This window comes from Aythya ferina (assembly GCF_964211825.1).
Source record: "Aythya ferina genome assembly, chromosome: 3".
Taxonomy (NCBI): domain Eukaryota; kingdom Metazoa; phylum Chordata; class Aves; order Anseriformes; family Anatidae; genus Aythya; species Aythya ferina.
In genome coordinates this window covers 2862067-2886797 of record NC_140298.1, presented here as the reverse complement: position 1 = coordinate 2886797, position 24731 = coordinate 2862067, and the positions used below count along the sequence as shown (strand labels likewise).

At 44.5% G+C, this 24731-nt stretch overlaps 2 long non-coding RNA genes across 2 annotated transcripts in view; one reads left to right on the top strand and one right to left on the bottom strand.

Annotated features, from left to right (window-relative positions):
* The window catches only part of LOC311434427, a 452952-nt gene that overhangs the window by 247048 nt on the left and 181173 nt on the right, over window positions 1–24731 (top strand). Inside the window, exons 7-8 of the long non-coding RNA XR_014691476.1 lie at window positions 2983–3046; window positions 5233–5381. This is a non-coding gene — a long non-coding RNA (uncharacterized lncRNA). The remainder of the gene's footprint in view (window positions 1–2982; window positions 3047–5232; window positions 5382–24731) is intronic.
* Window positions 11523–13715, bottom strand: LOC311433832. Its single transcript, XR_014690978.1, has 2 exons — window positions 13444–13715; window positions 11523–13167 (listed from the first exon to the last, which is right to left on the bottom strand). It is a non-coding gene; the product is annotated as an uncharacterized lncRNA (long non-coding RNA).

The window sequence follows — 24731 nt, the reverse complement described above, 5'->3', positions numbered from 1 at the left end:
TAACATCTGGCTCGTATTCCAGCCACTCGCTTCTCAATACTTCATGCTTTGTTTGAAGTGGGAATTCAAGCTGGAATATAGACACGGCTTGGCTAATACTTTCCAGTAGGAGCAAACCAGCCCAACTTCTGGAAGCAGAGGCTGGTTTCAGTGCTTGCACTAAGGGTCTTTTAAGAAATTCTATCTGAACTTGCTTATGTTGAGCTTTTACAGTGCACTTGTGTATGGCTGAGGTAAGCATGGTAACTGATCTCTTTGTTAACACTCTGTGCCATATCTGCAGTTTTGGCATATATAATATCGGTAATAAGTTGTTGGTTTTTTTCTTTTCCTTTTCGTATTATGTCCTTGAAGAAATAGAATGTGGTTTGTAAGGTTTAGGCAGTTGTGTACCGTTGTCTGTTTCTGTTTGCTTCTGAAAGAAAGGGCAGGTCTTTGTGGAAATAGGTAGGATTCCCACAACTCCTCTCATTATTTTGTGGATACACATAAAAATTTGCTCTGATTAATAGGCTGACAATTGTAAGAGAAGAATTGTCTGTCTAGCAGGCTTCCAAGTCCTTCAGAACATCTTCTAGAAGCTGCTCCTACGGATAATTTCATCATTTAAAAAGGAAGAAGAAAAAAAAAAGGAACAGATACAGATGTCTTTTCACCTTCTATCCACCTGTTAAATAAACTTGTCATTTCTACAGCCAATTCAGGAAAGGAGTTATCAGATCCTTTCCTTGGAGACCTGAGTGTAACCCTGCAGGTCTCTGGGGTCAACCTCATACCTTCTCAGAAAAGCTCCCTGCACAATTTTGATAGTCACGGCAGTCATTATCAACCAGCTTGGCATAGGCCTCTAGGGTTTTCCCATTGAGCAAGGTCTGAACTGTGCTGCCCATGCCTCCTCTCACCAATTATAACTTCTGTACAGTTTTTTAAAAGACTGCAAAAACATATCAACATCATTCCCTTCCTTGTAATGAGGAAGCAATTTTACCTTATTATAACTGACTAAATATGCATGGGCTGACCCAGTAGGACCCCCATTCACCCTTATTCTTTCCCTCTGGAAATCATATTCTATTTTCATCGTTTCCATTTCAAATTTTTCTTCCTCCTCATCCTTTCTCTGCTCTCTTTCTTGATCCCGTTCTTGTTCCAGCTTTATCTTTCCCATGCTGAATTGTCACTCTCCACGCTCCTGCTCTCATTACAACTTCCTTTGTGTTTGATGCTCGCTCGTGCCCATTTAGGATCGCCTTCCCTTTTACCTTGTGCCTTTTTATCATCTGCAGTGCCTTAGCACCTATGCAACATATTTGCTGTTCTGACTCCCGTGCACAGCTTCAATTAGGTGGCAGGTGTCATTAGTGCTGTGTCCTGCCTCCACCTTGCTGCTTCCAAATGTTAAAAACCAGGCTGCTGGGAGGAAGCAGAGAGAGGGGTGCTCCTGCATGGTTGTGATGCATGCCTGACTGTGTCCTTCCAGAAAGAGCTGACACTCAGAAGTGCCCTTCACCCACTTAGCTTTTCCACCACGCTCAGTCCTGCTCTCTGGGTGAGCCTGGGCACCTGGCTGGCATCCTCCCCCTGGCTCCCCAAACATAATTCCCACCCGAGCTCCTCTGAGAGCTCCCAGAGTGGACCGGAGTCCTTTCCTTGTGTTTGTGCGTAGCTCTGGCTCTGAAAGCCCCAGCCGGACTGCAAGGAAATTTATAACTTCGTGAAAGATGCTGCTCAGCCTTCTTCGTGGCATCTGTTGAGATTGTGTAGCAGAGCATGTAGAAACCTGCTTCCTCAGTGACAAAACGCTGCATGTTCTTCATGCCCATCGTGCCCGAGGGCTTGGCATGAGGATGAGGTAGGTGATGCAGAATGAAGCAAGGAGGCTGTTAAATGCCTCAGAAAAACTCTGCCCTGAAAAGCACTCAAGGCCTTAGTGTCAAAGATGAGAGATAATCAAGGGCACGTCAGAACTGTGAATCCCAGTGACCACTGGAGATAACGCCCAGCTGGTCTCTGGTTGGCCTCACATCATATGTTTACAGAAGTGAAATACAAGAGCTTTATCTGGGGTGCCTGGCAGTTAAGTCGGTGCAGTATCTGACCCAGATAGCATGAAAGGGAAAGGGATGGATGGCTCCCAAAGCCCTTGACTGCCCTTGGACCACCAAACATTCCCAGCTGCTCAGAGCCTGCCAGCAGGGTGTGGTGTAAAGCCAAGAGCCATGGGTTATGATGGGAAGAAAAGGATTGACAGAAGTGAGGTGTGTGCCAGGCAGGCTACAAGCCCCAGTACGAAGCCTTCCTCCTACCCTGTGGCGTGCTGGTTACATTTAAACCATTCCTGCCAGATACCTGTCCAGTCTGTGCATTACTTTCATACGGACAGAAGTTTCTCTGGTTTGGTTGACCAAAGCCTCTTTTTCTGTGATTTATGCCCTGTATGAGTCTCCAAAGATGCACGGTTATTGCTTGCCTGTTGACATTTGAAAAATATTGCTCTCCTTTTGACATTTAAAAAAACATACGCAGGCATATTTTCATATGCAGGAAAGATCTCTTACGATCTGTGGCCTTTCTGCAAAAGGTGAGTAGCCCACTATGCCTCAGCTGTAGGTGTGGCAGAGAGGAAAATGCAGCTGGAGAGTGAAGGCCTCCAGGTACCTCTGTAAGGAGACTGCAGTCAAAGGTGGAGTCAGCGCTCCCAGCTGGTGCTGGAGATGCATTTAGTAGTGCCCCCAGCTCCGTGGTTCCTGCATGGCTCCTTCTGCCTCACCCTGGGCTTCAGCCTTTGACAAAGCACTGTGTGTGCCTCTTGCTTGGAGGAGTTTAGTCTGGAAAAGATGAACCTGGGTATTTCCCTTTATTTATCTACACTTGTGTTAATATGTGCAGGGAAATTCTTCCTGTGCAAGCAAGCTGAACTAATAGAGCCAGTGGAGTAAGCATCTCTTAACAGCTACTTATTATCATCTGTCTCTTCTTCAGATGCGTTCTGGTGTGCTACACATTTAGCTCTGTCTGCTGGAGAAGTAACAAAGGTCAAATGAAGGTGAGAACACTTCATTCATAATTTTTATGAGTTATTCAGACCCACTGTATCATTACCCCTTGGGAACATATGTTTTCTGATAGCAGTTTAGAAAATATTCAGCATATCTCAACAATATCTCATAAGCAATACAGATCAGCTGTCACACTTTGTCATGTGGCATCAGGTTGTGTAGTGCAGTGAATTCACTTCTAGGGTGATATACTACAGCCATTCGAGAGCTCATCCTGACCGTTTCTGCGTCTCTGAGTGTAATGGTACATGATGCGTCTTGCTGCAAGTCAGAAGTATTTTAGTATATCCCCATTTGAGTTACAATTTAAAGGTTTTCAGAGAAAATACTTAGTCACTGCTCTCCAACTAGTTTACGAGTCTCTGATACAAGTATATTAAACATAACTTTTGATTAACAGGGTGCCTCAGAAGGCTTAATATCGTACTGGCCCTTGGTTTAGGCTGATAAGCTGAGTATTTTCAAAAATGCCTTTTGCCCAATGCTAGGGTAGCTGTCCCTACAAAATCTCTGAGGCTGGGGTTTCTCTTAGCAGGGACACTGCTGCCATAGAAGAAAGACATCTGCAAGTAACTTTTCCCTGTTTAGCTGTGAGGCAGGGAGGAGGGGTATGACCCCCCCACCATAGTCCAGTCTCTGCAGTAGCATAAAGTGGGGCATTGACTGTAGCATGGATAAGCTGAAGAACCATTTGTTATTTTTCCTTCCCCTGCTGTGTGTACACTGGAGTACTCTTGCTATAGCTGAAGTTTTCCAGACTTCCAAGAAAATCCACCTTTATCCCAGCAATTACCACGATGCAGAAAAAAATGAAATTGTGAGAGTTTACTACCTCATTTAAAAACATCTGTTTGGCAAGATGAATTTTATGATGGTTGTGCTAGCTGACAAAAGCTTAAAGGACAGGGTTTGCAGGTTCATCGTGCTGTGCTCCGCTTACAGGCTGAGCAGGTGGGAGAGCGGCGATACCAAATTTTTTTGGAATGGCCCCATGGCTTTTCTTGCATTTCTTGCTAATTGCAGCCCCACAATTGCTGCAAAACAAGAAGAATAGAGGCTCTTCCCTCTGTCGCCCCCAAAGGCTGGCCTTAAACATAATTCTTTTCATATTTCCATGCCGCGCTGTGCCAACTCTGTGGGGTCCCACACATGCAAAGGTGCTTTGCTTTATGATGAACAGATTTCTGAACCTCAGCAACCTCTTGGTTTCCCAATCCCCTGCTGAACGCTATGAGATTTGCAGAGCACTGAGCCAATGTATAAGGTGCTATTACAGATTCTGGAGCAAGAAGAAAACCCTTCTAAGCCATCCATTCAAATGCTTAACTGCATCTGCTTTTCTACTGCCACCTCATCAGTAGCAATTTGGAAACTGTAACCACAAAATAACTAGCAGGCCAAGTATGTAACCAGCATATCTAAATGATCTCAAACCCCTGGTTTCTATAGATTCTAATAGCCTAATAAATGGATTTTTGGTACCGGGCTAAGTACAGTCATATATAATTGCAGTTATTCTCACATTAAGCTGCAGGGAAGTGGCAAACCCAATTAGATTAAATCCTACCATGTCTCCTTGGGAGTTGCAGTAGACATTTAAGCAGAGAGACATGTCACTTCCACAGACCAATTTGCTTGTACCTGTCTGCTTAGATTTATTGTGATTTGTCCTTGTTTTTGTGTATGTTTATTTGCAGCAGCCAGCTCCAGATGCAAAAGACAGCAGTGTAGTTTGGAACATTATTTTTAATTAGCTGGGTTCAGTTTCTAGTAATATGCTTGAATTGCTTCTGGGCTACTAATGGAGTATGGAAAATAAATATTGTTGCTTTCAGGTGTTTTTTTTTTTTTTTTTTTTTTTTCTGGTTATGGCGATAAGCGGGGAGGAAAACTTCCCGTGCTTTGGCATGGAGGTGTTATTTACCGTGAGTTTCACAACATGGGGCAGACAGCTGAGAGAAAGTTGTGACTCAGTTTTCCTCATAAGCCTGTTTTGTTCTTCTTTCTAAAACCCCTGGGTGTAGTTCTGTATTCTGCTATACATTTGTGCGAAGAAACAGCAAAACCTTTTATTCTCCTTTGTATTCTGTGCTTGTGTAAGTGACTGTACAAGGAGAAATGTTTTGGGGGGCTGAGGAAGGGATATGCAGACAAATGATTATTTATTTTGAAGGAAAATACAACTCAGAAAAATATTACCAGACATGTCAAACAGAACATCTCTCTTCTTTCAATGAATAAAACCAGCACAGATCCACAACAGAGACCAGGGTCCAAAGTTTCCACAAGGAAAGGGTTGCCCTCTACCAACAAATCATGCAGGTAAGTGAGCGAGCCTAAAGCCCTGCAGTGCCGAAAGCGCTGGGCGTAGGATATGTCTTGGTGTAAATAGCCTTTTCTCCACTCTTTGGCTGAGGAAGCAGCAGTGCCAGTGACAGTCTGTCCACACACGAGGCATTTCCATTCAGGCAGTGATTTCACAAAGCTCGGGCATTGCGGCAGGGAAGGAGGGTGGGAAGCTCCAGACTTCACCGGGCAGACAGAGTTTCCCTGGCGATTACCAGATGCAATGGGTAGTGCCAGAGTCCCAGCAGAAGTGTGAAGGAGCGGGATTTGCTCCTGCCAGGGGCTGAAGTGCTGTCTGCAGGGGCGGCCTGAGCCAGGGGGAGGCGAGGAGGAATGGCAGTGGAGCTGCCATCTGCTGCTCGCAGGCTGAATAGCTGGCAGGTAGGGGCGAGGAAGAGTTCCTTGTGAGCTGTTGTTGGGTTTTTGTGGCTTTTGAACGTGTGCATGTATGTGTGCAGATGTCCCAGTGTATGTGAGGCATTTGGGGCAGCACGTGTCATGAAGTCAGGCACACAAAATGGGTAAATGCAGGAAGGAAACTGAGGGATGAGACAGCATCACTGAGTATTGAATGGAAATTCAACATCCTGTGACCCTATTCGCTCATCCCAAGTGTTTGGTTTCTATTCCAACCCCTTAAATATTTTCCTGATGGCACGTGCTGTCTCACGTGGGTAGTCTCCAACAGAAGGAGCACAGGGTGCAGGATGGGCCCATCATACTTGCATGTGGGCATGCTTTGCTGGGGCTGTCAGAGCCTAGGGCTGTGCCACTGTGTTTGCACTCTTGTGGCAGGAGAAACTTATCCCTGAAACTGTGACCTGCCCCTGCCATGCAGCAAGGCTTTACTTTGGCTCTTGCCAGTATTTATGCTCCAGACAAGCAAAGGCTGGTGCCTGCTGCTCGTGGCAGTCTTTGCCATCAGGAGGCCAAAGAAAAGGATGTATCGCTTGGAGTATGTGACAGTTCTCTGTCAGCTGAGCATATCTAAAGATAGGTGACAGTTTTGCTCTGTGTCATTTGCATATTTCTGTGGTGTTTAAAATCAGTCCCGCCACAGGAAGCAAATTCTGTCTTCACTAGAGATGAATGTGAACAGTTTTGTCCCACTCAAGGAACACCTCTTGCCTAATTTAAAGCAGTTAGTTATAAATAGGAATTCCCAGGGCCACGTGCACCCCTGTGACAGTAGCACTCGAGGGGCCACCAGCACTCATGGTGAGCTCTGGTGGGCTGCGTCTCACGCTCATGGCCCCAGCAGCTTCCCCTAAGAAATGCTGGGGTTTGTCGGTGACCTCCTCCCTTGCAGCCCCATGCACTCACGAGACAATGTGCATGCAGAGAGTGGCCACAGCTGCACAGCTGGTCCTGGACCCAAGTGCTAAAGCTCCCAGGAGCCAGACAGCACTGAAACATGGACACATACCCAGGTAAGAACTTCCCAAGCAACTGGCAAAGACTGTCACTTGCAGGTATGTTGGTAGAAATTGTGTATAGATGATGTCTGATCACAGCAAAAATAGGTTACTGTACAAATTCCTTCATTTGTAATTGCATGTTAGTTGTAGATCTGTGATCCAAAACCCACATCAAAACGGGACTTTTCATTGGCTTCAGTGAGACTGGACAAGAGGAATAAATTTCTAAGATGAGAAAGGACCAAAACACTTCTCACAGGAGCCCAAACCAAAGCCAGTTATTCTGACTCAGATTGATAAAGATCTGCAGTGCTCTCTATATAATGTGTTTGGAATTCTTAGTGTATCATCCCTATTACTAATTGGCAGACATGTATTTTTGATATTTTTAGTCCATGGCTCTGTCAAAAAATGTAGTCTCTGTAGGACACTACACTTCTACCTGTTACTCCAAACTGAGTGGAAGCTGTGATGAACTTCAGAGAAAAAAGACGTGCTACGAACATAAGTGATGTGGACAGTAACCCTGGCAGTTGAGCCCTATACAGAGGTTACAGTGACAATTATCTGCAAGATTTGACAAATGAGATTTTTTTTTCTCTCTTTATCTGGTCACGTCAGTGGTTATTTAGGTACCAATAACAGCAAGCCTGGGGAAATGCAATTTCACTGTTATTTATATCTGTCTTGCAAGCTACTGGGACCAATATGATGGCTTGAAAAACAAGTCAGAAGGTATTTATTCAATAGTCTGTCCTATTGATTATTATCAAACAACAACTCATAATTTTGCACAGTGAGAATTTTATGACTGCAGTGATGTGAAGCATGTCTCTGTGCTTAGAAACCAAGCTGCTTATTTAATTAAGTACTTCTGGCTCTTTGGATTTAATAATTCTAATTAAATTGTTATGGTTATGACTTGCATCGTGATTATGCCCACAGTCTTAATTAAGATTACGAGAGGTCCTTACGAGCACATGGAAGGACGCATTGCCTTCCTCAAGTGATTAGGAACACGGGATTGGGAAGGACCTGTGGGGTCATCAACTCCAGTGCCCTGGGTGTTTCAGGGGCCATGCTGAATATAGCAAAACATGACGGGCTCTTTGACCACAAGAAATGATAGGTAGAAAGGGTGAAGTAAACACCACCGCTAACACAGTGTGCTCTGTTCAGGCTAGCAGCATGCACAGATTGATACCTCTGCACCTTCAGAAAAACCTAAAAGAAGTTCTAAATTATAAGAGGAGTTGACAAGAGCTTTTCTGATTTGGTTTTACCCCAAACAGCACTGAACACAAGCCCTTTCCATTGCTTTGTGGCTGCTGAGTATTTGTGAGAAGATGTGGCTGCCTACATGAAAAGCCAGGCACTTGGCTTTAGACGCTGGCATTCAAGACTGCTTCATTTTGTGATCAGTACCTTAAATGTTCTTACAAAAACTGTACAGAAACTGTGCTGCTAGCTTTATTTTGAGTATCTACCATGACTGAGAAGTGGTGTATTTAAGGTACAATTATCAGGTGGTATCCTGCTTTGGCCAGACAGGTGTTAGGTATTAAACTCATATAAATCTGTTATTCCTACTCAAGTAATCACCTGTTGTAATTTTGTTAATGGCCTTGCCCCCTGGAGGCTAGCTGGGGAACACTTCTCCAGGACTGAGCCACATCTCTCACTCCTTTTGCCTTTATGAAGAGCAAAGATAGGCTGCACTTGTGGCAGGAGCTGCATGTTCAAAAGGGAAAACCAGGTGAGACAAAGGTTACTGTTTGAATTGCTGGAGGAGAGAGAAAAAACTTCTCTGTGCCTGCAGTAATTGGCAGGCAATGACACAACCAGGAGCTGGAGCTGTAGAAACTTTGGATGGAAAATAACCACTTATGGATAATGGAAGCAGAAGTAGCAACAGGGTATCGTGGAGCACTGTGTGTTTGTTTTTCGTAGCTATCATTGAGTAAAATGCACTTGACACTTCCACTCAAACCACTTTGGGATGTCACAACTAGAAATCTATTTTTCTTACTCAGAGAGGGCCGTATGCTTTATCTAAGATCCTGTTGTGCTCCTTGACTCCACTCAGAAGCTGGGAACGTGTGCTAATGGTTAGAAGTGGCGTGGCTTGTCCATAGAAAGCAGCAGACCCGAGCATCATAAACTATGGCTCGTGTCATTGGAAATGTGGGTAGAAAGGTGACTGTCAGTGTGGTGTGGAGATCTGACTAGTTCAAAACAGATAACCCTGTTAAAGAATCCTGATAACCCTGGTAAAGAATTGAGTTTCTTTTCACAGGCTTGTTCTGCAGTGCAATACGAGAACAATCTGTTTTCCAGGCCCTTGCTTCGGCCAGTCACTTGAAAAACCACAGCGTTAGCGCAGTGGAGAGGAGGTCAGGAGCTGTTTGATCGATGCGCTGTCACCCGTTGCTGGGCATCGATCCATCCTCCAGCACCTTGCCTTGCCAGGTGCCCTTTGAGGAGCGAGGAGACGAGGGAGACCCCAGGCCTGGCTCCCCGGGAAGGGCTGTAGGTGGCCCCACACTGCAGGGAGCTGCATGCGCGCTCTGTCACGTCCCACGAGTCACAGCGCACCTTAGGATTAGCGGTGCCAGACACTACTGAGGCCCTCAGTGCCTTTAGCAGAGGGGGGCTCTTCTGTGGCAATCACCAAGGACACTTCCGTGGCCATGAAAATCAGGGATCTCTCTTCCTGGCTAGTTTTGTATCGTAATTGCCTGGTACAGGGCAGGAGAGAATGCCCCAACTTTACATCCTGGGTTGCCTTCATGAGAACAAGGTTCAGCACAGCTGCTGCTATCAGTAAGTAATCCAGGCTATTACTGATCAAGGCTTCTTTCCTATGTGAACAGTGTCTGGTTGAAATTACAATGGTTTTGTCCACCACGAAAAAAACTTTAGTCACCTCCATCATGCCCATTGGACTTACAGTCCATAAAAAGCATCTCTCGCTCTTCGAAAGCAGTCCTAATAGACCAGCCAGTAACGTGTTTGTCCCCTCTGCAAAGCTGCACCGAAAGCTGTGTCTCATCACAGCAACAAAGAATTGCTTTGCTGAGCCTGAAGGACTAATGGCAATTGAGAGAGCTGTGGACCCTTTGGGAGTTTGTGGTGATGACAACACAACCATGCTCAGAGTTTCATACTTCCAAATGCAAACTTCCTTTTTTAGAAGGAAAAAGAGGCTGTTCTTGTCACTCTGGTGGCCACACCTGATGTAGAAGCAGTAAGAGACAATTGCCCTTAAAAAGCTTAACAGATTCCTGCATTTGCTACACAGCAAATTAATCTTTTTCCTAGTATTTTTTTCCCCCTAGATTATTGTACGTCTTTGTCTGTTTGTCACTGATGTCTTAAATTACCTCCCAAGTCGCATCTCTGCAGGCTTGTTTGGTTTGTGGTTCTGCACTGATTGAGGTGCAGGGCAGCTCTCGGTATTGTGGAATCGTTTTGTGCATGTCAGACTACGGAACAAAATACTGGCTTGAGCACACTGCACTCACCCATTACCCTGTTTGAGGCTGACAGCACGTTCAAAGCAAATAATTTCCCCTGCTGCATGAAAGATGGAATCTTTTCAAACTTTATTTTACTGTCACTAAGTTCAGCAATAGTTTTTTGACAAGTGTATGAAATACAAGTGGTAAAGCTGATAAAAGCCATGCCAGCACAGAAGAAAAGTCAGATGTGGGGGTAGAGATTTGAAGATGCCATCTAGAAATACAGCCAGGTGCTGTTTGACCCTGGATTTTTGCATATGGAACTTATCTAGCTGTGCTCCAGCTCTGCAGAGGTATGCTGGAGAGAGAGGGAGGCTGATGGTCGTGACAGATGACCCCTATGGCTCTGACTGATGAGGTTCTTTAAAGGGAGAACAGATTTTTCCAAGTGTTTTCCTGAGATAAGGCTTTAATGACAGTGCTGGGAACTGTCTGGTACGAAGACCACACAAATTTTTCTTAGAAACCGCTGTTTGCCAGATTTTTATGGCTGGTCGTGTACCTTTGCCAAAGGATTGCTTAAGATCCTGGAGTTCATAAAGCAGATGCCAGGATACACACTGTATGCCTTAGGAATGCTGTGCTGCCGTTTGTGCATTTATTGATACCTCTGAGAAATCTTAACGCCTATAGAAAATGGCTTGATTATTTTACAAGACTTCATTTTACACATTTTTTAGGCACAGGTGAATTCTTGGTTTGAATAAAAACAGCTGCAAAACTGGCACCAACACACACCTACCTATTTCACCTATCTGCAGTGGCAAATTATTGATATTTTTTCCTGCAAAGACCTATAATCTTGTCAGCCTGCCCCTAGCAGCACACGGGTCCCGCTGTCGGCATACCTGTACTCTACCTTGCTTGCTCTCTCCACTCCCATTTTTTTCCCTCACTCCTCTGGCACTTGGACATTTTCTTACTATTTTACATATTTCCTCCACAAACTTATCTCCTGTCAAACATCAAGTCCTTGTCTCAAATACCAGCACCAGCCGCTGCTGTGATGCGGATGACAGAAGTCTCTATGATGCTTTCCTGGATTCAATAAATCTTCATTCAGGTTTACTTCCGAAATCCTGGTTGGATATTTATGTTAAGTTCTTCAAGCAATTCTAATAAGGCTCAGTGTTCACTTTTAACTGCTTATTTAACGGCTTGGAAAAGTTCTTTTTCAGTATGTTATATCAGCACAGCTCACGTGTGGTACAATAGGATCAGATATATGGGTGAAGAAAGCTTTTTCCATAGCATCTGCCCGAGATCTTTTCAGCCTACCTGAAATGACAGGCAACACTGGAAGATTTTCTGCAGAAGACTCCAGAGACTGCCGTCAACATCCCCGGGGAAAATTTCCCCTGATTCTTTTCAGCTTTGGACTAAGATTTGTTTCTTTGAGATCGTTCACTTTCTCCCCTAAATTGTTGTCTGCTCCTAGTATTATGGCGATCAGAGACCACTAGAGGACTCTGTTTTCCATCACATTAAATAATACTCGGTAATCAGGTTTTGCTCCTCTGCAGGAGGAGCCTGTACTTTTAGGCACGTATTTTTACAGAGTGTACAGAAACACTCCTGGACAGAGGGAGCTGGCAGGGGCAGCGTTCAGCAGTCAGGAATGCGCGCTGCGTGGTGATGAAGGCCCCCTGGAGAAGCTGAGGTCAGCTTCCTTCGAAACAACAGCAACGGGTGGGCAGCTCTGTCCATCTCCCCCGGTGAATATTTGATGGCAAATTAGGATCCTGTCTGCAGGCTTGGCCTGCACAATTGCTTGCTTGGCTGTGGATTTTCCAAACTCCCAGCTGATGTTAACAGGACAGTTGGAGAAGCTTTTTCAAGGCTGAATGCTTTTTAAAACCTTTCCTCCTCCTTTTGCCACTGGACTCCTAGAGAAACCTGTCCCGTCTGATGGCTGGGTAACCCGCTTTTCCCTGACTCGCTGGAAAGGTGCATTGGGTTTGGGTCCTTTCCAAAGAGAGCCTAATCACTTCTCAAGATAAGTGGATCCTTGCTGTAATTTTGAGGGAAAGGAGCCAAAACAAAGCAGATTGCATCCCCGCATTGTCTTTGGGCTGACAATAGAAATAATTGCAATTCAGAGCCACTGTTTGCTTATCCAAAATGTTTTCCATGATAACAACTCAGATCCTTATGCCAGTAAGGGCTACTGTTTGCTCAGCAGTGAGGAATGTCTCTCATTGCAGGGAACCCAAAACTGCCCGAGGGTGTCTGGCCCTGCCTCTGCTTTTCAGTTGCAGCGCTGCCCATCAGAGGGAGCCCAGTAACTTGGGCATTTGTGTAGCATCTGCCATTCAGCAGTGCGAAAGAACAAGGCTGACAGGATGAAAAACAACCGAAGTGTCCCTGGGTTCCTGAGTCTAACAGGGAGTGCTCGGAATTTGCTCAATGAGCCCAAAAAAGCCCCAAAACACCTGCTAATGGGTGGTTTTCTTTTATAATCCAATGCCATGCTGCAGTGTACTAATCTCGTGCACATACAATATTTTTTTATGCAAATGTTTGTCATTTTAAGAACACTTCTGCACTGTCTTCATGCAAGTAGAGATTGTCTTCAAACAAATAACTAAGACTGGAAAAGTGCTGCCACTGGCTCACAGGAGAAACAAGTAAAGTGCATAGAGAAACTGTTCTTTGGTGACTGATGATAGGTGATGCTCTAATGTGTAATCGTTTGTTTCAGGTTTGCTGGGTCTTTTCCCTGTAGCCTACAATTTCGGAAAGAGATTTTTTTTTTTTCCAATTGGAACAATTTTGATAACTATCGGTGCACTGTTTTGCTCTCTTTCATAAAACCAATGAGTTCTGAAAATGAAAGAAAAAAAAAAGGGAAAAACTGTGAGCTTCTGAAACACTTTTCATAGATTTTTCTGATAAGGGATTTTTTTACAAGCTCTTCCTGAACTTACTGGAATTTTGCACTTAGCTGCAGAAGAAAAGAAGAAAAATAGCAAAATTTGCTTCTGAATATTGGAAGCACTGCATTTGATGCCTTCCTTGGCTTTATAGATAGAGTACAGGTATTATAGCCCATGCTAGGTCTTTTTCTACTAGAACTTTGTGACAACAGTGTGTGCTTACCCATTTTCTTCCATTAGAGAATGTATTTTCATAGTTTCCTGGACACATTGCATCCATCCCCTTTGAAGTCTGTAGTGAAACAGAAGAGTGTTTTCTTTTTTTGACATTCCTGCTCTGTTTTGCAAAGTATAAAGAATGCATAAAGGAACCCAGCAACTCTATTTATATACAGTTCGCAGAGATGTGCTGGTTAAGCAGTACAGCTCCAGGGAAGTGCTGAAAAGCCCCTTAGTCAGGGCTTCCTGACCATGAGCAGCAGTAGATCTGCAGCACCTGCTTTTAGGGCAATCTCTGGGGAGAAGGGGACTGTGGCTAAAGCCTGCCGCCACAGGTGCCTTCACTTGGTGAGGGTGCAGAGCACAGGTGAAGACCTGGGTCCCTCACTGCTGAATTTGTGCTTTCAGGAATAGATTTTGGGGAACACGCATTGCTCAGGGGAAATAAATGGTTGTTTCAAGCGTGGGCTGGAAGGATCCTATGCACCGTGGGGTTATCAGGCTTCTCCACTGAAACTGCAGAGGTTCAGCTTGTTTGTGACTGCTGTGAATACGTTTTGAGAGACGAATATAGGATGAAATGTTTACAGATTATGTTTACAGATGATTAAAGCAATGCCCCACTGGGGAGGAGTTCATGCCAGCTGTGGAGTATTGGAAGGTCTCTAATGGGGGCCACGGGTTGCTGTAGGAGTGCTGCATTTCAACCCACTCTCCCTGTACAAACTCCACCTGAGACGCACCATGTTTTGGAAGTTGTCATGTTGCAAAAAAGGAAAAGACTTGTCTTGTACTGGGTATATATTTAGGAAGTTTAAACACAATTTTGCTTTAAGGAGCTTGATCATTGAGAATGACTCAAGCGGATTCACGTGGTATGACTTACACATCAAACTGGCAGTGTTTCTGACATGAATTTATGGTAAGAATTTCAGCTGCTGCTAACGATGAGCATCAGACCTCGCCACTTCCTCTGTGTGTAGCATACATCCAAATAATTGCATCTCTATCTATGGCTGTATGTCTCTCACTTTATCGCGTAGTGCTGTTCTCTGCAGAGGTCACCCTTTTGCAAGGATTCAGAAAGAAATTGCAGCATTTAATATTTCCAGTACCTTCCCCCAAAAAAAGGAATTGGATGAATTTCAGGGATTTCATACTAAGCTTTAAAAGTGAAAATGCCTTGACAGAGGCAGTGCAACTTTATGTCAAAGCAGCCAGTTTCATTTGAAAAAGATTTACTCATCTAGAAACCCTAAACATTGGTTTCTACGTGTCTGCTCTCCTGTACCAGGTGTGGAATTTAAATGGGAGAGCTGCCTGCCTTAATCATTCCAGTTTAAGATTCCTTATTCTCCATTTGAACTTTGTTACTGTAACTTGGGATAGAATGCCAAGAATGAGGCATTTTCAGCTTGCATTTGGGTGTCCTCCCCAGTCCCTGGCTGCGTGCTGTGTCTCTGGCAGTGCTGGCATAGCCGGAGAGCACCACAGCAGCTTTCAGGTCAGAATCAGTCCTTAGGGATGCTGAGACATGTAAGAAGTCTGCGATACGATATATATCCTGTGATTTGGGAATCAAAGGCCCTGCCATCAGGAAAACAACTAGCCATGTGCTCAGGCACAGGGACGTTTTGGAACCAGCTGAGATTGATCCCTGGGGCAAGGCTGGCATGTCTCATGCTTTGAAACCACGGCAGGCACCTTAGTCCTAGGCACAAAAAAGTGCAACGGCTGCTGTTAAATCTGTGAATCCCTGACATGCAATTTCTGTATAGTCCTCCGAGTGGGAAATTAGATTGTCTGGCTGACAAACGCTTTTTGCCATTTTCTGTTTCCTGCCTTGGCATCCCCCAGTGACTGCCCTTCACACTTCTCCGACTGGCTGTTTGTGCCTCCCCGTCGGAGTTCAGCTGTGATGCTGACTTCAAAAGAACAGTTTAAGTGCATTCCCGAATCAGAGTCAACGTTTGTGAGCAGATCAGTGTAATAAGGATTTATGGAAGATGTGAAAACTACTCAGTGATCCGTGATACTTGGCTGCGTGTCTTTGATATCATAGTTGGCAGAAGAAATAACAATTCTGTTTTGCAACAACTTTCATGATTTCCAGATTTATTTTTATTCCAGATTAAAATAAAAACAAAGGGATTTTTTTTTTTTTTTTAAAAAGGGGCAACACAAAGCTATCCAGGTTCCTTTGGATCAAAAATGTCAAGTCTGCTCTATCTAGAAGCGATTTCAGCCTGAACCCATCAAAATGTTACCATCTGCAGCCCCTGTAAATATTTCAGCTTCCATGAGACAGTAATTTCATTGAAACACACTGATAAAGTATTTCCAAAGAGGTTTCTTCATACACTTTACTGGGATTTTCTGTCACGCTAAAGTGAAGCATGTGGTTAATTATGGTCTAAACAAGCAGATTTTCTAAAGGGCCACTTCTTGACATCCTCTGAGTCTTGGTCTGCCGCCCATTGCTTTGATTTTGTCTCTGCTTGTTTCGTAACTTCCTTGGGGAGCGGAGCTTGTTTGCTAGTGGTTTATTATCTGCACACTACAGCATGGAAAGCTGCCATCAAAGCTGCTCGCGCATGCTGCAAATGTGACTGACAGCATATTATTTAATTGCCTAATAAGTTGGCTAGCATCACAGCAGAAGGGCTCATTTTAATTCACATGCATCTCTTCTTCAGGTGGGAAATTCAAAAATGCTCCGTGCTGGATATGGGAACGACACTCTGCATTTGCCAGCGTCCTCGTTAGGGCCGTTTGTTTTATTGGATCGTGCAGTAAGTGCTGGCCCGGATTTAAATGGGAAGAGTCGTGCCTCATGCCTATCATCAGGTGCTCATCTGACAAGCCACCGTGTCAGCACGGGGACAGCCAGAGCTGCTTCCATGGCCGTGGATCAGTGCCACTCTGGCACAGCAGAGACTGCTCCGTGCTGAAACCCATCTGAGCTGTGGGACTTGCACAGAGCTGGAGCAGTCGTTGGCTCCACGGGGATCGTGTTTTTGCACAGGAGGAAAGCTCTCTTCCCTTGCTGGACTCTTAACGTACAGCAGGATAGCTGGGGAATGATTTCTGAGACATTTTAATGAAAAAGCTGGGGGCAAAGAGCCACAGAGCTGCTGTGGGAGCATACTGGGGGAATCTGAGATATGTAACTCTGCACCCACCTGCCATGAGCTCACTCCTTGCCCTAAATGAAGCCTTTCTGAGGTGCCTGCAAGCAGCTGCCCTTTGTTATCCCTTGAAATCATCTACAGCACTGGATGCAGAGACAATGTTTCCTGCATCATCACCTTGTCCCCATCTTGTAGTGTTACGTTAACAACCAAGAAAACCGCCTTGTGGAGTGTGAGGAGGAACTTCGCCGAAGAAAAACACAGATTTTAGTGGGAGGCATGCTGCTAATCCCAGCCGAGCACCTTCACAAATTGGTGCTTGATGTCTACACCTTAAATATTTTCTTAGGCATTGAAGCAGATAGGCTGTCTTTCACATTTTTAAACCGGCTTGGGAAGAGCTTTACAATGTTGGTCTTCTTGTTCCCTGAGCGCTGCTAATATGCTTTGATACAGTCTGCACACCGGGTCTCCTTTCAGCAGGCCTTTGAGATAAGCGACTTTCTGTGAGTTTACCTGAGAGTTTGCAGTCACCATTGAAGCCACGTTTCTGAAAGCCAGCCCCTCCAAATGGGATGCACGCCCTGTGAAATGCAGCCCCGAGCTGCCTCCAGTGGGGCCTCAGCCAGGATCCGTGGGGTCTGGCAGCTGGGCACAGCGTTGTGCTTCGGGTCTGTGCTGCCTCGGGGCTGTGCTCCCCTGCCGTGGCGCTCCGCTTGCTGGAAGCGGAGAAAAGGGCTCCGTGTGCCTGGCTTCATCTGCTGATAGAGACATCGCTGCTGCTCATCTCGCAGCGCCTTGCTGGCAAGTGCAGCAATGGAAAGGGCTTCTGGAGTCACCGACCTACCTTCCCTGTCTCTGCAGGCTCTACATAATGGGAAGCACTCATGCATTGTTCAGATTCCACTTACACTCCAGTTCTACTTTCCTGACAGCTATTTATCTTACTTCACTTTTCTTCCTGCACCACTGCTGCCTAATTTATTTGAGAATTAGTCTCTACTTCATAAACTCCACCTCTTCTCTTGTGAGATTAATTTAGGGAGTGGTATTTGAGGACTGAAATGTTCATCCACAATTTGTATTCATGTGGAAAAAGCCGAACTCATTGAAAAACTAGTTGAATTTATTTGAGAGGACTTGAGCTCAAAAGAGAAAAAAAAAAAAAAAAAAAAAAGTAGCAGAGCTCTGGACATCTCTGACAGGAGGGCTGGGAGCAGCTGTGCAAGGAGGAGGTATGAGCATCTTAGCACAGGCAGCTTTGCACCTTGGGACCAAGGGAGGCTGTGGTGGGTTTGGCTGTCACTTTTGCTCTTCCTTCCAGTTGAAAAGATGTTTGATGCTCATGCAGTCTTGGACAGGAAGTTATCAAATAGATTTTCAGTGTTGTGGTGTAAATATGTTCTGTGTATTTGATACCACGTAGCGTTTGACTCAGCACCCACTGAAGTTGGTGCAAGAACTTGCAAAGAAAACAAATTGCAGAGAGGAAGCTCCAGCTGGAAACACATGCAAGAAGCACCATGAGAGAAAGCTGGCAGTTGTTGCATCCCAAAAAGTATGCACGTTGTGGGCATACTTTCATTTTTACAGAGGGAAAACAAGGACGCGATCCATCTCCTGCCCTTGGGTGGTCCCCAGTGCAGTGGTCGGCCTTTTGGTCACTTCCTCAGCGCCTCTAGTTGGAGATTCAGACATATGTTGGCTGAGTGTAGCCACAGAAGTACCTGATGCTGTGCTAAACATGAAATCATGGTATTTCCAGAGTCAGAAGACAGTTCTCTTGCAAACTACAGTATCTGTGGCCCTGTCAGCAGTAATGACTGAAAATGAGCTGCTCATACTCCACTGAATCAAGCTGACACTAAGATAATTATATTTGTCTTACACTCTCATGTCTCCTTATGTTAGTGCTGTAGACTGAAATGAAATAAAAATCAGAAGTGATTTCAAAGCAATTAAGGTGTGAGAGCCCCAGCTCGGCTGTGGGAGCGCACCTCTGTGTGTATCTCCCCTGCAGCATAAATCAGCCGCGGCTCGCAGGGAATGTCTCTACACGGAGTGTTTATTCAGTCTGCCAGCAGGACCTACACCTCCGTGTGTTTTTACGTGTAAGAATCTCATCATTCACATGGTATCGCTGTCTTGGCTCGGCAGTTCATAACCTTGAAGGGATCTCTCCTCACCATGCTGCTGGGTACGAGGGACTTGAGAGGGAAGCGGGCAGGTGAGGAAGCTTGCCCGTGTCACACAGGGTGCCTGGACCCGTGCCCAGCTCTGCACTGTGCTGCCCTGTGCCTTTCTCCATAACCACGAGATCAGGAGGAGCCCCTTCCTTTTCTGGGCGGCTGGAGGCACACAGAGTTCACTTTCTCTTGGCCTTTCATGTCCAACCTCTATTACCCATTTGGTGTCCTGCTTATTCTTCTCTGACGCGCGCCTCTCCGGCAGCATGGTGGGACACGGTGGGATTCCCCTGGCTCTGCCAGCTCTGTTCCTTCCACATACACCTGACAGAAGGGCAGGTCACTCCCTGAGAAGTAACCTGCCTTGGCACTGCAGGGAAGTCACAATCCAGAGTTTCAGCCTACATTCAGCCTGAAAGCTGCTGCCTGCTTTCAATAACTAAAGTATTTTTAGATTTCAAGTCTATTTTAAACACCTCGCATGAGGGAACCTTCAGTTTGTCAGGCACACTTTGCTTTCGGGAGTGAGGCTTGAAAGGGCATTGGTTGGAGCTGACAAAATACTTAGGGAAGGGAGGCTTCCAGCCGGGGTGGGTGCCTGGAATTGTCGCTGTGTGGAAAAGGTGCTGGAAAGGCTCCAGAAAGACCAGTAGGAAAGGCTGGCTGCAATTTGCAGGGGAGAGGAGAGGAGTGGAGGGGAGGGGAGGGGAGGGGAGGGGAAGGGAAAGAAAATGTTAATGTGAGTGGAACAAGGGGATTGCTTGCTCACAGAGATACTGTGAAAGAGGAAGTTGAACATGCATCAGATTTCTAAACTTGGCAAAAAGGCAAGCCAAATTGAGGCAGTAAAATGTACAGCTTCTTTATTAAGCCTCTTAATAAATTCAGAAATGGACATGATTCTGTCTCACACACAAACTGGTAGTCCATAAATTCCAGTGCATTTATTCCTTATTTGCTCCCTTTGAAGCTAGATCTTTATCAGGCTCTTCAAGACTAGTAACAGACATGAAGATAATGATGGACAAATGAATTAATACCTTTTGTTAAAAATGTTGGGCAAGTTCAATATGTAATCATCACCTGGTACGTAACTACCTTCCTCTCTGTGTAGACATGTCAGGTTGCTGATGGATACAACTTCCTTGTGATACAGAAGAGGGCAGTGATGTTTCATTTTTGGGGACCGGCATCAGCAGCTAACAAAAGCTTCTGTTCTACTTAATGCAGAAACAGAAATAAACAGCGTGCCCAGGGTTTGCTCTTGCAATCTTGCTTCCTCATCGTGCTTCCTATTTGTTGTTTTATTTTCTTGAAGGAAACAAAATGAACAAACAAAAATTTCCACCTTGGAGGAATCATTAACAGCAATGGATTGCACGGAGCGCTTCTGCCAGCCGCCTGAGACCTTTCTGGCTGAAAGGGCAAATTCACAGCAATATTTCAAACTTTACATAAAAATGCTAACTACCTGTTATCTGTTAGTTTCACTGTGCAGTTTGTTTGGCCTCAGACCTTCTGACATTACTGCTTGTCAGCGACGTTTTGTGATTCCCATTCATAACCATCTTCCTGCTGCAGATAAAAAAAAAAAAAAAAGAGGGCTCATTATGGAAAATGAGCATATGTATGTACCAGAGAGGCTTCCATTCTAAGAACATCTTGCATCATCGAGACATCAAATAGCAGCTTGTGAGATTTTAAGTTAGCTCACACATGCAAATGAGTGACAGGGCAGAGCTTCATAATAAAGTTTCATGCTGGATTTGTGTAGGGTTCTTGCTTCGCACAGCACACAGGGAAGGACTGAGCTTTCAGAGGCATGGTCAGGGTCTTATCTGAGCAATGTAATGTGGTTTATTTCTTTTCTTTCCTTGCTGGAGTAGTTGTCTGTAGGCTATCTGGGTGCTGATCTATAGCAGATTTTTCTCTTCTTCAGGTTGAGAAATGCCTGAAGTGTCATTACCTTGGTTTGCAAGTGAATTTATCCCCAAACTGACAAGTTTGCAAAGCATGTCTAGATGGAAGATCTATTAAGTAAAGCTGGAAAAGAGGAAGATGCAGAATTTCTCAGAGAGTGGGTGAGAAAGAGTCCTATTCAAGCTGCACCATGGAACTCCTCCACATGGGGATTAACAGCACGCGGAGGACCTATGGTAGAAATTAAATAGCTGAGTGATCTCTTCCTGGCTGACATGTAGAACAAACCGTATGAAATCTGACTGTAGGTTAATATGTTTCAAGCATGCACTAAAATTTTTATTCCAAATGAACAGATGGTACACAGTTCCTAGTAGGCACTTCCCAGAGTTTATACTATTTGTTGATGAACACACTAAAAAATGAAAAACAATGGTTCAAAAAGGTCACAACTGTATCCATGCACACAACTTGTGGGAATTAAATGAAATCATGATTTCTTTCCCTGGAAGAATAATGAGTAGGGCAGTTAATTGGTCTGAACTCCTCCTATCATATGGTCTTGGTGAACTCCAGCATGGGGAGCAAGAGGAATCCTAATCCTTTGGGATGTGAAAGGCTCTGCTAAAGACTCTGAGAGGAGGACATGAAGGCCTTTAGTCTTCCTACACAAATTAAGATATTTGACTAAGATACCAGTGGTGGAAATCTAATCCTCATGAAGTCCCTCTGCAACTGAGAGGAGGGAGGTGGTGTTTTCTGAGTAAGATTCTGTCTCTTTCCGCTAGAGTCTACTTTGCCTAACTTTGTCCCTCCAGTCAGACCATCACCCTTCAGTTACTTTCCCAGCATTAAGAAAATTCAGATTAAGCTGTCCTCTGCCAAGTCACAGCGAGAGAGGTCAGCATGTGGCAGTAGCTTCAAAGTTTACTGTAAAAATTAATAGCTACACCAATGCCCTGTGAGTTAGAAATGCGTCTCTGAGCTGCAGAAGTTTTTAAGAGAGGCATCAAAGCACTTGAGATTAAACACAGCATTTTGTGTTTAATTTAACAGTGATAAGTCTGCAGGCCCAAGCTGGGAAAGAATAGAAAATCTAAATGTTTCAATTCGTGATAGTTAAGTGATGCTGGAAGCTGTTATAGAGCTTCAGGTGGAAGTGTTGAGAGATGATGTTAATGGATTTGAAAACCTAGTTTTGATGGATCAAGCAGTCGCTTTATATCCCTTGTACAGGGATTTAAGTACATTAAGTACTTGTGGATGGTTTGCTTTCCTGGGGTCATTTTAATTAACCAAAACAACAGCAGGTAACAGATTAATTGATCTACAACACAGATAGCAGTGATGACAAATGAGGAATAATTCCAAAGGCACGTGCCAGCTGTATCGGTAAAGTAGTAGACCTTATTTTATGCAAAAGTATGTGGAAAGCTGATTGCCCTTAAAATAATTGCATCTGCTTAGGCAGTCAGGCCCCTGCTGAGCAGTGTGGCCTGCAAAAGAACCCGTGTGACAAGTGGTGGCTATTTCTTAAAGTCCGTCGTGGCTCCAGAAGTATTTAGGCATCCATTAAGCAAAGATACGTTTTGTACGTGTCTGAAATCACAACTGAAAGCGTAGTAGAAAGCAACGTCTGAAAATGGGTAAAAAGTAATAGCATAATGTTGGGGTTAGAAGTGTTCCCAGTGCTGCCACGGAGCTGACTGCTGTGTTGTTCACTGAGCCCCTCCAGACATGCCGTAAAGAACTGTCAGGTGGTTTTGAAAAGGAAAAAAGCCTGGTGGCTTGCAGGGGCTCAGCCCCTAAAGGCTGAGCTCTACAAGCAGCTTTGCACACCTGGGCTCTGATTCTTCCCCCAGATCTCACCCTGACAGAATGGGTAACCTCAGGGGCATCTTTAGATCAAGGTGCCTACGCTCAGCATCCTGGGGTGCAATGCCATAGCCCATGCATATACAATCCTGCTTGAGCTCGGGGAGGATTTAGCTCACTCTTGGTTGCAGGTGTTGCTGGAAGTAGATGTGTCTGTCAGCCATAAATGTAGAGTTACGGGAACGAACTGACACTAATGCAACCTCAAGTCATGGCATTACGTGTGGCAAAACGAGTGCTCTACGTCGTGCTCTGCACTTGTAATTTGTTGATGGCAGCTTTTTAAATATCTTTACCCCGTCTCTTCTGCTTTCTGTTTTTAAGCCTGATTGCCTTGGTCAGGTTGATGTTCACTGGGTGGATAAAATGGACAGCATCAAAGGAAAGATACTTAGGATCGAGTGCCAGCAAAGGCATTTGCAAAAGTGACAGCATGTCCCTTCTGTCAAAAAATCTTGCATGTGCTTTCAAAAATCCATTGATGTGTTTATCCATCAAGACTTCTTTTTAATATATGTCTGTTAAACAAGCACACCCCCCCTTCCTCCCTGGTGTTTCTCGTTAATAAAACATTGAGGCTGCCATCCCTGTAGCACATACAAAGTTCAGAAATCTTAACATGAAAAGCATTTGTTTTTTGAATGTGTTAAAAAAGGGTCACATCTGGTAATGATTTTTACATGTGAATTTTATGAAGACAGGTTGAACTCTGTAACTCCAGACGAAGCACTGTATCAATTTTACAAGAGTTGTTCTTATTAATCTGCCTGCTGATAGTATCTGTAAAATCCTAACTGCTGAACCAAACCACGGCATGAGAAACTGAATGCATCATAATATAATTGCACTGAATGTCTGTTCTAGCACAATATGCACAGGCATTTAGCCTCCCCACGGTATTCCCCACATGAATTTGGCTGTTTTTGGCACAGCACACTTTGCTTTTCTTTCGTCACTTTCCATGCCAGATGTTTGGAAAATGTACTTTTAATTATGTAGCTTCAGTTCTTTGGCCTCCTTTATTCAGATAGACCTAAACTGTAGCCTTGGTTGTACTCATGTGACCCATGTGGCTTGCTGGGGAATACCAATTTAACTACGAGCACAACTTCACCTGGTGTTCTTTAACATTATATTCCTACACAGACACCTAAGTTATAGCTGTGCTTCTGCAGAACCCAACAGCTCTGGAAGTGACAGAATGTTAAACAGACTCATGTCAAATCTCTCAGGGATTAGCCCTTCCTTTGCTCCTGCAAACCATTGAATTTGATGCAAATGTTTATTTTTCCCTCCCTATTTTAAAACATAGTCAAACCTACTGAAATTTCTGAGATAAATGGAAGCACATACGGAAAAATAACATCGGGGAGGTGCAGTGGCAGGCAGCGTTCTTACCACGAGCGTTATTTGTGCTCGTTGCACCACAGCAATTCTGGCTATTTAAATAGAAGATCTTACAGTGATTTGTTTTAGTCTGCTAACCAAAATATGTGCTTAATTGCTCCTAATTTTGTAAACGTATCTCAACATTTCCCATAATGTAGTAGGCTTTTTGTTTAATACTCATAGAGCAAGTGTTACATTCTAGTACTCCCACTGTGGGACTATTCCTGTCTTATTAGAAAAGGCTGGGTTAAAGTGTCCACCTCTTCTGGTTATATCCCCACAACCTCTTGCTTTAATTAGGACTGAATGTGTCACTAGGATAATTCTTGCATCCTTCTTCACATGTTTTCTGAGCCCCCTTTACGTGGAAGTGATGTGTCTGTAAGGAAAGTTCACATCACACTGGGAAGAAGCAGGAGGCTTCTGTCAGCTATTTTGGTTTTGATGCATTGCTAATTAATGAATTGTGTCTGCTAAGCAAAGTAACAGTAAATGTTTTCCTAATCTGTCAGGCCAACACGTCATTACACAATCTAGCAATGTAAAAATTAGTTTTCAATATCATCTAAAGCACTTTGAAGCATAAAGGTTTGGCACTTAACACTACAAACCCTAAAAGCTAAGTGAGCTGGAGGGCTCCGTGGGCACATCCACACTGCACCAGCAGCGCGGGGCCAGAAGATGCAGAGGGCTCAGCTCACGTCAGGTTGGGTTAGCTGGATTTTGTCCTGGTCCTACTGTTTGCTAATACGTGAGCAGTGTTTGTCCCTGATCTGTTTAGGCCAATTGTT